The sequence below is a fragment of the Mirounga leonina genome, unplaced genomic scaffold (genome assembly GCF_011800145.1).
Source record: "Mirounga leonina isolate KUSES-001 unplaced genomic scaffold, KU_Mleo_1.0 Mir_153, whole genome shotgun sequence".
Taxonomy (NCBI): Eukaryota; Metazoa; Chordata; class Mammalia; order Carnivora; family Phocidae; genus Mirounga; species Mirounga leonina.
The window spans coordinates 41,427,105-41,439,488 of NW_023270387.1; the positions used below are offsets into that span (position 1 = coordinate 41,427,105).

At 36.3% G+C, this 12,384-nt stretch overlaps 1 pseudogene; it reads left to right on the forward strand.

Moving 5' to 3' along the window:
* Positions 1 to 4,982: 4,982 nt before the first annotated feature.
* LOC118013134 lies at positions 4,983 to 5,257 on the forward strand (annotated as a pseudogene).
* The last annotated feature ends 7,127 nt before the right edge of the window (positions 5,258 to 12,384 follow it).

Genomic DNA, 12,384 nt, shown 5'->3' on the forward strand with positions numbered 1-12,384 from the left:
AATATCTGTGCTGTGCAATAAAATCAGGTATGCCTGTATTTTAAACTGTAAGGCAGACACTAAAAATAATTAAAATAGAGATATAAATAATGAGTGAGTCACCTGAAGAAATAAAATGAAACTTGAAAAGTGCAGGCATAGACTTCCAGTTTCTGATGCAACATGTGAGAAGCTCAGAAATCACACCATGTCCCAACAAGTAAAAAGCTGAAAAACTGAAAAATCAACAACTCTTCTTAGATCCATTAGAGAAGTAAGGTCACAGGGCAAAAGGCTGCTTCCCCCAATTGGAGAGTCACATAGGCAGATACAGATAATCTCAGTTTGCCAGAGCAAAAACTCACCAGCAGAACTGTCCATGGGACATGGTGCTGAGGTAGGAAAACCTACACAACAATTGATGAATGGCTAGAGGCTCAGTGTGCACAAGTCTGAGAGTTAAAAACTCTAGGGGGACACACTCATAGGAAGGACCCACACTTTTGTGAGTTTTACCTCTAGGAACTTAACCAGGTCCTCACAGTGAATATTGGGGAAAAAACTGCTGCTGCTTTGGCAGGGGGAGGGGAAAAGTAACCATTTTGAAGTATGTCAGACCATTCTGTTCTTCTTAAAGAGGACTGTCCTCCTTAAAAGGAGAAACTATTTAACCAGAGCCAATCTCCGTGGGAGAAGGGATGATCCAAGTCCAGCCACCTCTAGACATCAATCTGTTTCAAGCAAAGAGTGGGGAACTGAGAAACACTGCTGACCTCTACAGCCCAGGGATACAGGATCACTAAAAGACTGACCTACTCAGAATACTACAGAATGCATCTCCTCCCCCCACCCCTTTACTAGCACATTATTAAAGGCCTATTTACTGCAATTATTTTATCTAGTATATCATCTTAGGCTTTCATCAAGAAATTACAAGGCATACTAACTAGCAAAAAACTGTTTGAAGAGATTGAAGAGGCATTGGAATCAGAGTCAGATATCACAAGAATGGTGGAAATATCAGATGAGAAATTTAAATTTTAAAACCTATGATTAATATGCTAAGAGCTTTAATGGAAACAGTAGACAATATACAAGAACAGATAATGAAGCAGGGAGACAAAATTGCTAAGAAAGTATTTCTAAGAATGTTAGAAGTGAAAATAATGTAACATAAGTGAAGAATGCCTTTGATGGGTTCATTAGTATACTAGACATTCTTGAGGAATTGGAACTTGAGGGTATATCTATAGAAATACCTAAATTTAAAAGCAAGGAGAAAAAGGACAGCAATAAAGCCCAAGAATATCCACTAACTGTGGGACAACTACAAAAGCATAACATACCTGTAATGGGAATACCAGAAGGAGAAGAAAGAAAGGAACAAACAATATTTGAAGTAATACTGATTGAGAATTTTCCAAAATTAATGTTAGGCACCAAACCACACATCAGGAAGCTCAGAGAACACCAAGCAGAATAAATGCCAAAATGTAATTATTTAAACTTAAAAAAATCAAATATAAAGAATAAATCTTGAAAGCAGTCAGGGGGAAAAAATGTCTTACTGACATAGAATCAAAGTATATCTGACTTTTCTTCAGGAACCATGCAGGCAAGAAGAGAGTAGAGTGAAATATTTAAAACACTGAGAGAAAATAAACACAAACCTAGAAATATGTATACTCCCCAATCATTCCTTAAAGATGAAGGAGAAATAAAGACTTTCTCAGATTAAAATAAAAAAAGAAAGAATGAGGGGCACCTGGGTGGCTTAAGCATCTGCCTTTGGCTCAGGTCATGATCTCAGGGTCCTGAGATTGAGCCCCAGGTCAGGCTCTCCCTCTGCCCCCCACCCCCCGTTCATGCACACACACACACACACACATGCTTTCTCTCTCTCTCTCTCAAATAAATAAATAAAATCTTTTTTTAAAAAAAGAATGAAAAGAAACTAAGGGGATATATGGCCAGGATCCCCACCTTGTAAGAAATGTTAAAAGAAGTTCTTTTAGACAGATGGAAGGTGAAATAAATCAGAAACTAAGATCTGTGTAAAGAAACTCAATAATAAGAAAACAATTTAAAAATGGGCAAAACATCTGACAGACACATCCCTACAGAAGATATGTGTATGGCAAATAAGATGTTCAACATTGTATGTCATTAGGGAATTGCAAATTAAAACGATTAATGGGCCAAGCCTGGAACACTGACAACATCAAATGTTGATAAAGATGTGGAGCAACAGGAACACTCATTCACTGATGTTGGGAAATGCAAAATGGTATAGGCAGTTTGGAAGAGTTTGACAGTTTCTTACAAAACCAAACATACTCTTCCAACAATTGTGCTCCTTGGTATTTACCCAAATAAATAAAAAACTTATGTCCACACATAACTCTGCACATGTTTATAGCAGCTTTATTAATAACTGCCAAAACTTGGAAGCAATCAAGATGTCCTTAGGTAGGTGAACGGATAAATAAACTTTGGGACATCCAGACAGTGGACTAGTACTCAACACTGAAAAGAAGCGAGCTGTCAATCCATGAAAAGATAAGGAGAGAACTTAAATGCATATTACTAAGTGAAGGAAGCCACTATGAAAAAAACTACATGGGATGCCTGGGTGGCTCAATTGGTTGAGCGTCTGCCTTTGGCTCGGGTCGTGATCCCAGGGTCCTGGGATCGAGTTCCACGTTGGACTCTTTGCTCAGCAAGGAGCCTGCTTCTCCCTCTGCCTGCAGCTCCCCTTGTTTGTGTTTGCTCTCTCTCTCTGGCAAATAAATAAATAAAATCTTAAAAAAGAAAAGAAAACAAAAAACTACATACTACATGAATTCAACTATATGCCATTCTGGGAAAGGCCAAACTATGGAGACAGCAAGAAAAAAAAAATCAGTGGTTTCCAGGGGTTGTGGTGACAAAGTGATGAATAGGTAAAATACAGAGCTTCCTAGGGCAGTAATACTATGCTGTATGATAGTACAATATGGGGTACATGTCATTATATATTTGTTATAACCCATAGAATGTACAACACTAAGAGTGACTCCTAATGTAAATTACAGACTTTGGGTGCTAATGATGTGTCCATATAGATTAATCAATTGTAACAAATGTGCCACTCTGGCTGGGCTGTCTATAGTAGAAAAAGTTATAAGTGTGTGGTATACAGGAACTCTTTGTACTTTCTCCTGAATTTATTTTGTGAACTTAAAACTGCTCTGAAAATAGTTTATTTTAAAAAATGAAAAAAGTGGAAATTTGATCTCTTCTAACAGATCTCTTAAAATGTCCACTTATTTTGCTTAGCATAATATTCTCTAACTCCATCCATGTAACCAATTGGAATTAAAATTTTTTTTTTTTAAATATGTCTACTTAATCTCAAGAAGGCAGAAAAGAGTAAGCAGGAAAAAGAAAAATGGAAAACAGACGTGCAATGTTACATTTTAATTTAATTATGTCAATATCTATGATAAAAATGAATGCTTTCAACTCACCGGTTAAAAAACAGAGACTGTCAGAATGCATAAAACATAATCTGAAATTTTGTGCAGTCTATAATAAACCTACTTTAAGTGTAAAGGCCTAGGTTGAAAGTAAAAGGATAAGAACAATACACATGTACACTAACCTAAAGAAAGCTGGAGTAGCCCTGTTAATTTTAGAGAAAACATAGGAACAAGGAAGAAAATTTAGGATTAAGAAGGTATCACACAATGATATAGAGGTCAATTACCTAAGAATACATAAAGATCCTAAGTGTGTATGCATGAAACAAAAGAATTTCATAATGCATGAAGCAAAATCTGATATACACAAAAAGAGAAATTCACTAATATCTTTGGAGATTTCTACACTCCTTTTGGTAATTAATAAATTAAGCAGGAAGAAAATTATATGGATATAGACACCCTGAAGAGCACTATCAACAGACTGGGCTTAACTAATATTTATAAATCATTCCACCCAACAACACAGACTATACATTTTTACCAAATGTACATGAAACATTAATCAAGATAGATCATATTCTGGGCCATAAAACAAAGTCTTACATGTTTAAAATAATAGAAATCTTACAATGTATGTTCTTAGACCAAAATGGGAATTAGCTAAATAAAAGATATCAGGAGACTCTCAAGATACTGGAAATAAATAAAAAAAAAAAGCATAATAATCCATTGGTCAAAGGAAGAATCACAAGAGAAATTTTAAAATATGTTAACCTCAATGAAAAAGGTGATTAAAATTATAGCATTAAATGCACATATAAGGAGAAAGGAAAGATCTAAAACCAATAATGTAAGATTGAACTTAAACTAGAGAAATAAAAGCAGGTTATACATAGAGCAAAACAGAAAGGAGAAACTAATAAAAATTACAGCAGAAATGAGTAAAATTGAAAACAGAAAGACAACTGAGAAAACAATGGAATCCAAAATTAAAGAAAAACTGTACAAGAAAACATATTCCTAAATGCCCCCTTGAACATAAAAGCAAAAATCCTTAACAAAATATTTGCAAAAAAAAAAAAAAAAACCAACAATATTTTAAAAGATAATATAGCATGACAAAGTTTGTTTATTCAAGAAAACATGAGGGTGCTTCAACATTTCAAGTATAATCCATGTAAATTACCTTATTAAATTGCTAAAGAAGAAAAACCATATCATATCAATATAAGCAGAAAAAAAAAACACTCAACAAAGTACAACATCCATTCATAATAAAAAGTCTCAGCAATCAGGAAAGAAAGCAGCTTTCTTGACTCAATAAAGGGTTTCTATGAAAAAACTAAAGCTGAGAACATTCTTAAAAGGAGAATCCAAATTCTTCCCTTTTAATTTCAGGATGATAATAGATGTCCTCTCTCACTACTTCTATTTAACATTGTATTAGAAGTCCTAGGTAGTGTAGCAAAACAAGAAAAAACAAAAAAGACAAACATTGGGCGTGTTGTGGGATCCCAGACCAGGTGGACAGTGGGTGGAATGGAGGCGACCTTGGAACAGCACTTGGAGGACACAATGAAGAATCCTTCCATTGCTGGAATCTTGCACACAGATTCACAAGGATTTAATTTGGGCTGCTGTGAGACCCTGTCAGATGAGCATGCTAGAGTCATATCTGTTCTAGACAAGCAAGCAGCAAGCTAACCTCAGACCCCACCAATACTCCTGTGGTGTGTCTAGAATCAGATAATGGGAGCATTATGATCCAGAAACACGACAGCATCACAGTGGCAGTGTGCAAAATGGCCTCTTAACATGTCTTATCAGTTCTCCAGAAGCCTGATATAGGGGCTCCATCCTACCTATGCTAATTATCTTGTAGAACTATTAAAGTTCCAGTAGGTAGGCCATTTATTTGGTGTGCATTGGGCACTTTTCTATTAATTTTAGAGTAAGCTTCTTTTTGACACTCAAAAGACTGAGTTATCAAAATATTAGTAAGAAAAGATCATGTTTTGAAGTAGCAAGTCCAAATCACTTTGTATATAGAATTTTCTTATGTTCAATAAATCTGGTTGGAGGGAAAAAAAGAAAAACATTGGGAAGGAAGAAATAAAATGTATATGTTTACAGAAGACATGATCGTGAGTGTAGAAATCCCGAAGACTTTACTAAAAAAATTCCTGGAATTAATGAATGAGTTTAGCAAGGTCACAGGACAAAAGGTCAATATATAAAAGTCATCTTGATTCCTACATATTTGCAATGAAAAAGTTGTATCTGATTTTTTTTAATCCCACACATATAGTTTCAAAATTTGTATTTGAAAATTTTAAAAAGCCCACATTTACAAAAACTTCAAGAAATTAATTAACTTGACTCATAAATTCTAGAGATCTGATGTACAACATTGTTATCAACACTGTATTGTATACTTAAAAATGTGTTTAAATGGTACATTTCATGTTAAGAATTCTTACCAGAATAAAAAAGTCAAAAACAAAAACAAGGTTCAAAAGAAACTTTCACAGATGATGGCTGGACAGGTTCATTATCATGATTTTGTTGAAGGCTTCATATATGTACCTATGTTGAAAATTTCCAAATTGTGTGTTTTTAGTATGTGCAGGTTACTGTATGTCAAATATATCACAGTAAAATTGTTAAATTTTTTCTTTTTATTTATTCCAGTTAATATTGTGTAATATTAGTTTCAGATGTACTATTTAGTGATTCAACATTTCCATACAACACCCAGTGCTGAGCACAATAAGTGCATTCCTTAATGCCTATCACCTACCTAATCCCTCTTACAACCATCTCCCCTCTGATAACCATCAGTTTGTTCTCTATAGTTAAGTGTCTGTTTCTTGGTTTGCCTCTTTCTCTTTTTTCCCTTTGCTCTTTTGTTTTGTTTCTTAAATCCCACGTACGAGTGAAATCATATGCTATATACCATACACAAAAATAAATTCAAAATGGAATAAAGACATGTGAAACATGAAACCATTAAAATCCTAGAAGAGAACCCAGCAGTAAAGTCTTAAAAAGTCTTAAAAGTTAACAATTTGTTGGGCGCCTGGGTGGCTCAGTTGGTTAAGCGACTGCTTTGGGCTCAGGTCATGATCCTGGAGTCCCGGGATCGAGTCCCGCATCGGGCTCCCTGCTCAGCAGGGAGTCTGCTTCTCCCTCTGACCCTCCTCCCTCTCATGCTCTCTGTCTCTCATTGTCTCTCTCGCAAATAAATAAAATCTTAAAAAAAAAAAAAAAGTTAACAATTTGTCTTTCTCTGACTGATTTATTTCACTTAGTATAATACTATCTTCATCCATATCATTGCAAATGGTAAGATTTCATTCTTTCTTTATGGCTGAGCAATATTCCATTCCACATTATATATGGAGCAACATCCATATATATATATATATACCACTTCTTCTTTATCCATTCATCAGTCGTTGGACATTTGGGCTCTTTCCATAATTTGTCTATTGTTGATAATGCCGCTATAAATGTCACAGACCTGTACCTCTGAAACAAATAATACATTATATGTTAAAAAAAAAAAAAAGAAGAAGATAGCAGGAAGGGAAAAATGAGGGGGGGAAATCAGAGGGGGAGACGAACCATGAGAGACTATGGACTCTGAGAAACAAACTGAAGGTTCTAGAGGGGAAGGGGGTGGGGGGATGGGTTAGTCTGGTGATGGGTATTAAAGAGAGCATGTACTGAATGGAGCACTGGGTATTATACACAAACAATGAATCATGGAACACTACATCAAAAACTAATGATGTGATGTATGGTGATTAACATAACATAATAAAAAAATAAATAAAATGCTCCACACAGTGCCCATGTGCATAGTAAATTCTCAGTAAAAAGAATTCCCGTGGGGGGAAAAAAAAGAAAGTAAATTAACTAGGTATAAACTTAACAAAATATGTACAGATCAGTACAGTGGAAGGTATAACACAATGATGAAAGGAATGAGATCCAAATAAATGGAGAAATAAATCATGTTCATAAAATGAACAACTTATATAGTTATGATGATGATTCTCTCAATTTGATCTATAAATTCGGTGTACTCTCTAACAAAATTCTAGAAAATATTTTGTAGTTACAAACAAGCAGGCTCTAAAGGGTATTATAGTACACCAAAGCAAATAGAATAGCCAAAACAATCCTAAAACAACAAAAAAATCAGAATATTCACATTATTGGACTTCAAGACTTACTAGAAATGCACAGTAATCAAGGCAATGTAGTACCAACAAAAAGATAGACATATGGATCATCACAGCCAGACAGAAGGTGGAGCAGAGACCTGCCCAGTCATGTCACCTGATTTTTCACCAAAGTGTAAAGGCATTTTGATGGAGAAAGGACAACCTTAGATAAAACACCAAAAGCTCACTTCATGAAAGGAAAATTGTTAAATTTGACTTCATCAAAAACAAAAACTTTTGCTTTTGTTGAAAGATAACATTATAAGAATATAAATCAAGCCACATTCTATGAGAAAATATTTGTAGTCAAATAACTGATAAAAAATTTATATTCAGAAGATACACAAAAACATTTAAAACTCAAAAATAAGAAAGCAAACAATTCAATTTTTAAAATGGGCAAAAGATACAGACATTTCATCAAAGCAGATATCTGGATAGCAAATAAACATATGTAATTACTGTGAATCATTAGTCATCAGAAACATTGGAATTAAAACCATAATTACATACTGCTATATATCTAGTATAATGGCTAAAATAAATAAAACTGATGTCACCAGATGCTGGTGAGGATGCAGAGCAACAGGAACTCTCATTTAGTGCTGGTGGGAATGAATAGCACCCATTACTTTGAAAGACAATTTGGCATTTCTCTCTTTCTCTCTCTCTATCTTTCATAAAGTTAAACATAGACTTATCATATAACTCAGTATTTCATTCATAGGTATTTACCCAAAGGAAATGAAAACTTATGTTCACACAAATACCAGTATGTGGATGTTTATAAAGGTTTGCTCACAATCAAAACACCAGGAAGAAAACAAAATGTCCTTCAGCAGGTAAATGGATAAACAGTATGTGGTACATCCATAAGAGAAAATGCTATTCGGTGATAAAAAGGAATGAGTTACTCATGTACATAACAACATGGATGAATATTAAATGCATTTTGCTGAGTGAAAGGAGCCAGAACCAAAGGGATACATATTTTATGATGCCAGTAGGGGAAATCCTCAAAAAAGCTAAACTATAGGGATGAAAAACAGAATATTGGTGTCTCAGGGTTATAGGAGTGGGGACTGGTTGACAACAAAGGGGACACACAGAGGAATTCTTAAAGTAATGGAACTGTTCTCTTTAGGTTAGGACTGGGGGATGGATTGATGCTTCTCTGCATTTCTCCAAAGCCATAGAATTCTACATCACCAAGATTGATCTCTAATATATGCAAATTAACAAAGCCAAACACGATATCCAAGGAAACTAGGATGGAATGCCAACTGCCACAAATGACCTCATTGTATTACAAATGAATGGCATGATCTCTTTGAGGGAGTGGGGGAAAGTAGATCTAAGTAAATTTGGAAAACAATATTTTGATTGGAAATTGTAAAGTGAAGACAAAAAATAATTGTACATAAACACTAGACTCTAGTTTGTAAATTTGTTTCCCACAGGGATGTATATTAACATTTCTGAAGGAACTTTATATCTGTGTCAGGATTGAACATATAAATAAACAAAATGTAGATAAAAAAAGCCCAGCTTTTCATGTTAGGGAAAGAAGTGACAATTAAGGGATGGTGGAAGCTGGAATAACAACTGTGGTTCTCAGTAAGACTCTGCCATATACTATGATTTCGTGTTTAGTTTAAGAAATATACAGATGGATAAAGAAATTGCTATACATATATCTACATATAAATGGATTCCTATATAGACATATATTTCCTAGTTCTATTTGCTGAGAGGGTTGAAGCAGTAGCATACTAATAACAACAAACACATATGACCCAGATCTTGATTGGGTTAAATATCATTCTCCAATAAAAGGGACCAGAGCAACTTGGAGAAATGGCTGATTCTAGGACATAAGGAAGGAAAATACATAAGGGACCTTCAACCTTTTGGAGTACCAGCAGGTAAGACATGGCTCAAAAAACCAAAATTGGAAGGCTGCCAAAAACATAAAGGAGAAAAACTCTCTAATGACCAAGGCTGGAATAATTTTAATGGGAATATTTATTGCCTACATCCTCCTAGCTTCTGCTGTTTGCTGGCAATCTTTGGCATTCCTTGGTACATAGATCCTTCACTCCAATCCTTTGTCTTCACATGGCTGACTTCCCTCTGTGCATGCCTATCTCTGTGTCAGATTTTCCCTTTTTGTAGGGCTAATATAATGTGGGATGAGGAGTTACCCTAGTGACCTCTGCTTAATTTGATTTTTCTCTGCAAAGACCCTATTTCTAAACAAGATCACATTATGAGGTCCTGGGGCTAGGCTTTCAACATATATCCTTTCGAGGACACACTTCAACCCATAACAATCCCTCACTCAGGTGTCTCCCTTGTTAACCTCTTATGTTACCATGGTGCATTTGGAGCAAGATGGTGGAGGAGTGGAGACCTAAATTTCATCTGGTCCCAGGAATTCAGCTGGATGGGGATCAAACCATTCTGAACACCTATGAACTCAACAGGAGATGAAGAAAAGAAGAGCAACAACTCTCTAAACAGAAAAGCAACCACTTTCTGGAAGGTAGGACGTGTGGAAAAGTGAATCCGAGGTGATATTCAGGAGAATAGACAGCGGGGGAGGGGGCCTCCATCCCCCGCTTCTGGCAAGTGACATAGCCGCGGAGCCCAAAATTTGAACTTTTAGAAGTCGGCTCCACTGAGGGACGTCGCTCCAGTGACTAAGTGGGGAAGTGGAAGCCTCGCTGGGACAGTGTGGTCTCAGGGCCCTCGGGGTCACAGAAAGACCAGGGGTGCCTGAGGGCAGCAGAGCTCCCAGGTATCAGAGCGGGGAAGCCGGCTGCAGAGACGGAGCCCAGGCACAGGCTCTCAGCTTGGGGTTGCCATAAACCGTGATCTGGGGCACAGTCGGGCCACTGCTCCTCCAGCAGAGACCCAACAAGTGGCAGATCCAGGGAGACTCCCCTTCCTCCCCTGGGAGGAGTGATGCAGGAGTGTACCGCAGGGATCTGCTTGGTTTGGAGACTCCACATGGGGTCGGGTGCCAGAGATAGAAATGCTCGGTCACAGGCCGGGTGAGCACGGGTTGTGGCCGGAGACCGGGGAGGTGGGAGTGACTTACTGTTTTTCCCTGGGGGCGCACTGAGTTCTAGGCTCCTGTGGGGCGGAGATTGGGAGGCCGCCATTTTCACTCTCCTCCTCCAAAGCTGTATGGAAAGCTTGCAGGGAACAAAAACTCCCAAGAGCAAACCCGAGCAGATTACTTAGCCCGACTGGCAAGGGCGGGCAATTCCACCTCCGGCAAAGACATTTGAGAACCACGGGAACAGGCCCCTCCCACAAAAGATCAGCAAGGACAGCCAGCCAAAACCAAGTTTATCAATCAATGAGAACAGCAGACTCCAGCTCCAGGGGAATACTGCACATAGAATTCATGGCTTTTTCCCATGATTCCTTAGTCTTTCAAAGTTATTTTTTTGAACTATCTTTTTCTTTTACTTTTTTTTTTGAATTTTTCTTTTTCCTTTTTTCAACCAACATCTTATCAACGCTTTTTTAAAAATCATTTTTATTTTTCATTTTTAGAGTCATATTCTATCCCTTCATAGTAGTTAACCTTATTTTTGGTATATATATATATATATATATATATATATATATATATATATATATATATATATATATAAAAGTTGTTCTCTCTTTAAAATTTTAGGATACAGTTTCTTCTAACAGACCAAAATATACCCTAAATCTCTAGTGTATGGCTTTATTCTAGTCTCCTGCCTGATCACATTCTCTCCTTTTTCTTTTTTAAATCCTCTTCTTTCTTTTTTCAACCAACATCTTAACTGATTAATTCCTTTTATAAAGTCTTTTATAATTTTCATCTTTATAGTCATATTCCATCCCTTCATTGTCTTTACCCTTATTTTTGTACATATATAAGTTGTTCTTTCTTTAAAATTTTGGGAGGCACTTTCTCCTAACAGACCAAAATACACCCAAAATCTAGTGTGTGGCACTGATCTATGCACCATCCTGATCATATTTGATCATATTCTGTTTTTTTGTTTGTTTTTATCTTTTCCTTTTTCTTTGTTTTCTCTTCATTCTTTGCTTCCCTTTCCTTTCCCCCTGTTTCAGGTCTCTTCTGATTTGTTTAGTGTATATTTTTCTGGGGTCATTGTTACCCTGTTAGCATTTTGTTCTCTCATTCATCTATTCTCCTCTGGACAAAATGACAACATGGAAAAAATCACCGCAACAAAAAGAACAAGAGGCAGTACCAACTGCCAAGGACCTAATCAATACGGACATTAGTAAGATGTCAGAACTGAAGCTCAGAATAACGATTTTAAAGATACTAGCTGGGCTTGAAAAAAGCATGGAATATATTAGAGAAACCCTTTCTGGAGAAGTAAAAGAACTAAAATCTAACCAAGTAAAAATAAAAAAGGCTATTATGAGGTGCAATTAAAAATGGAGGCTCTAACTGCTAGGAGAAATGAGGCAGAAGAGAATTAGTGATATAGAAGACCAAATGATGGAAAATAAAGAAGCTGAGAAAAAGAGAGATAAACAACTACTGGATCATGAGGGCAGAATTCAAGAGATAAGTGATACCATAAGATGAAACAACATTAGAATAATTGGGATCCTAGAAGAAGAAGAAAGAGGGAGAGGGGCAGAAGGTATAATGTAGCAAATTATAGCAGAGAACTTCCCTA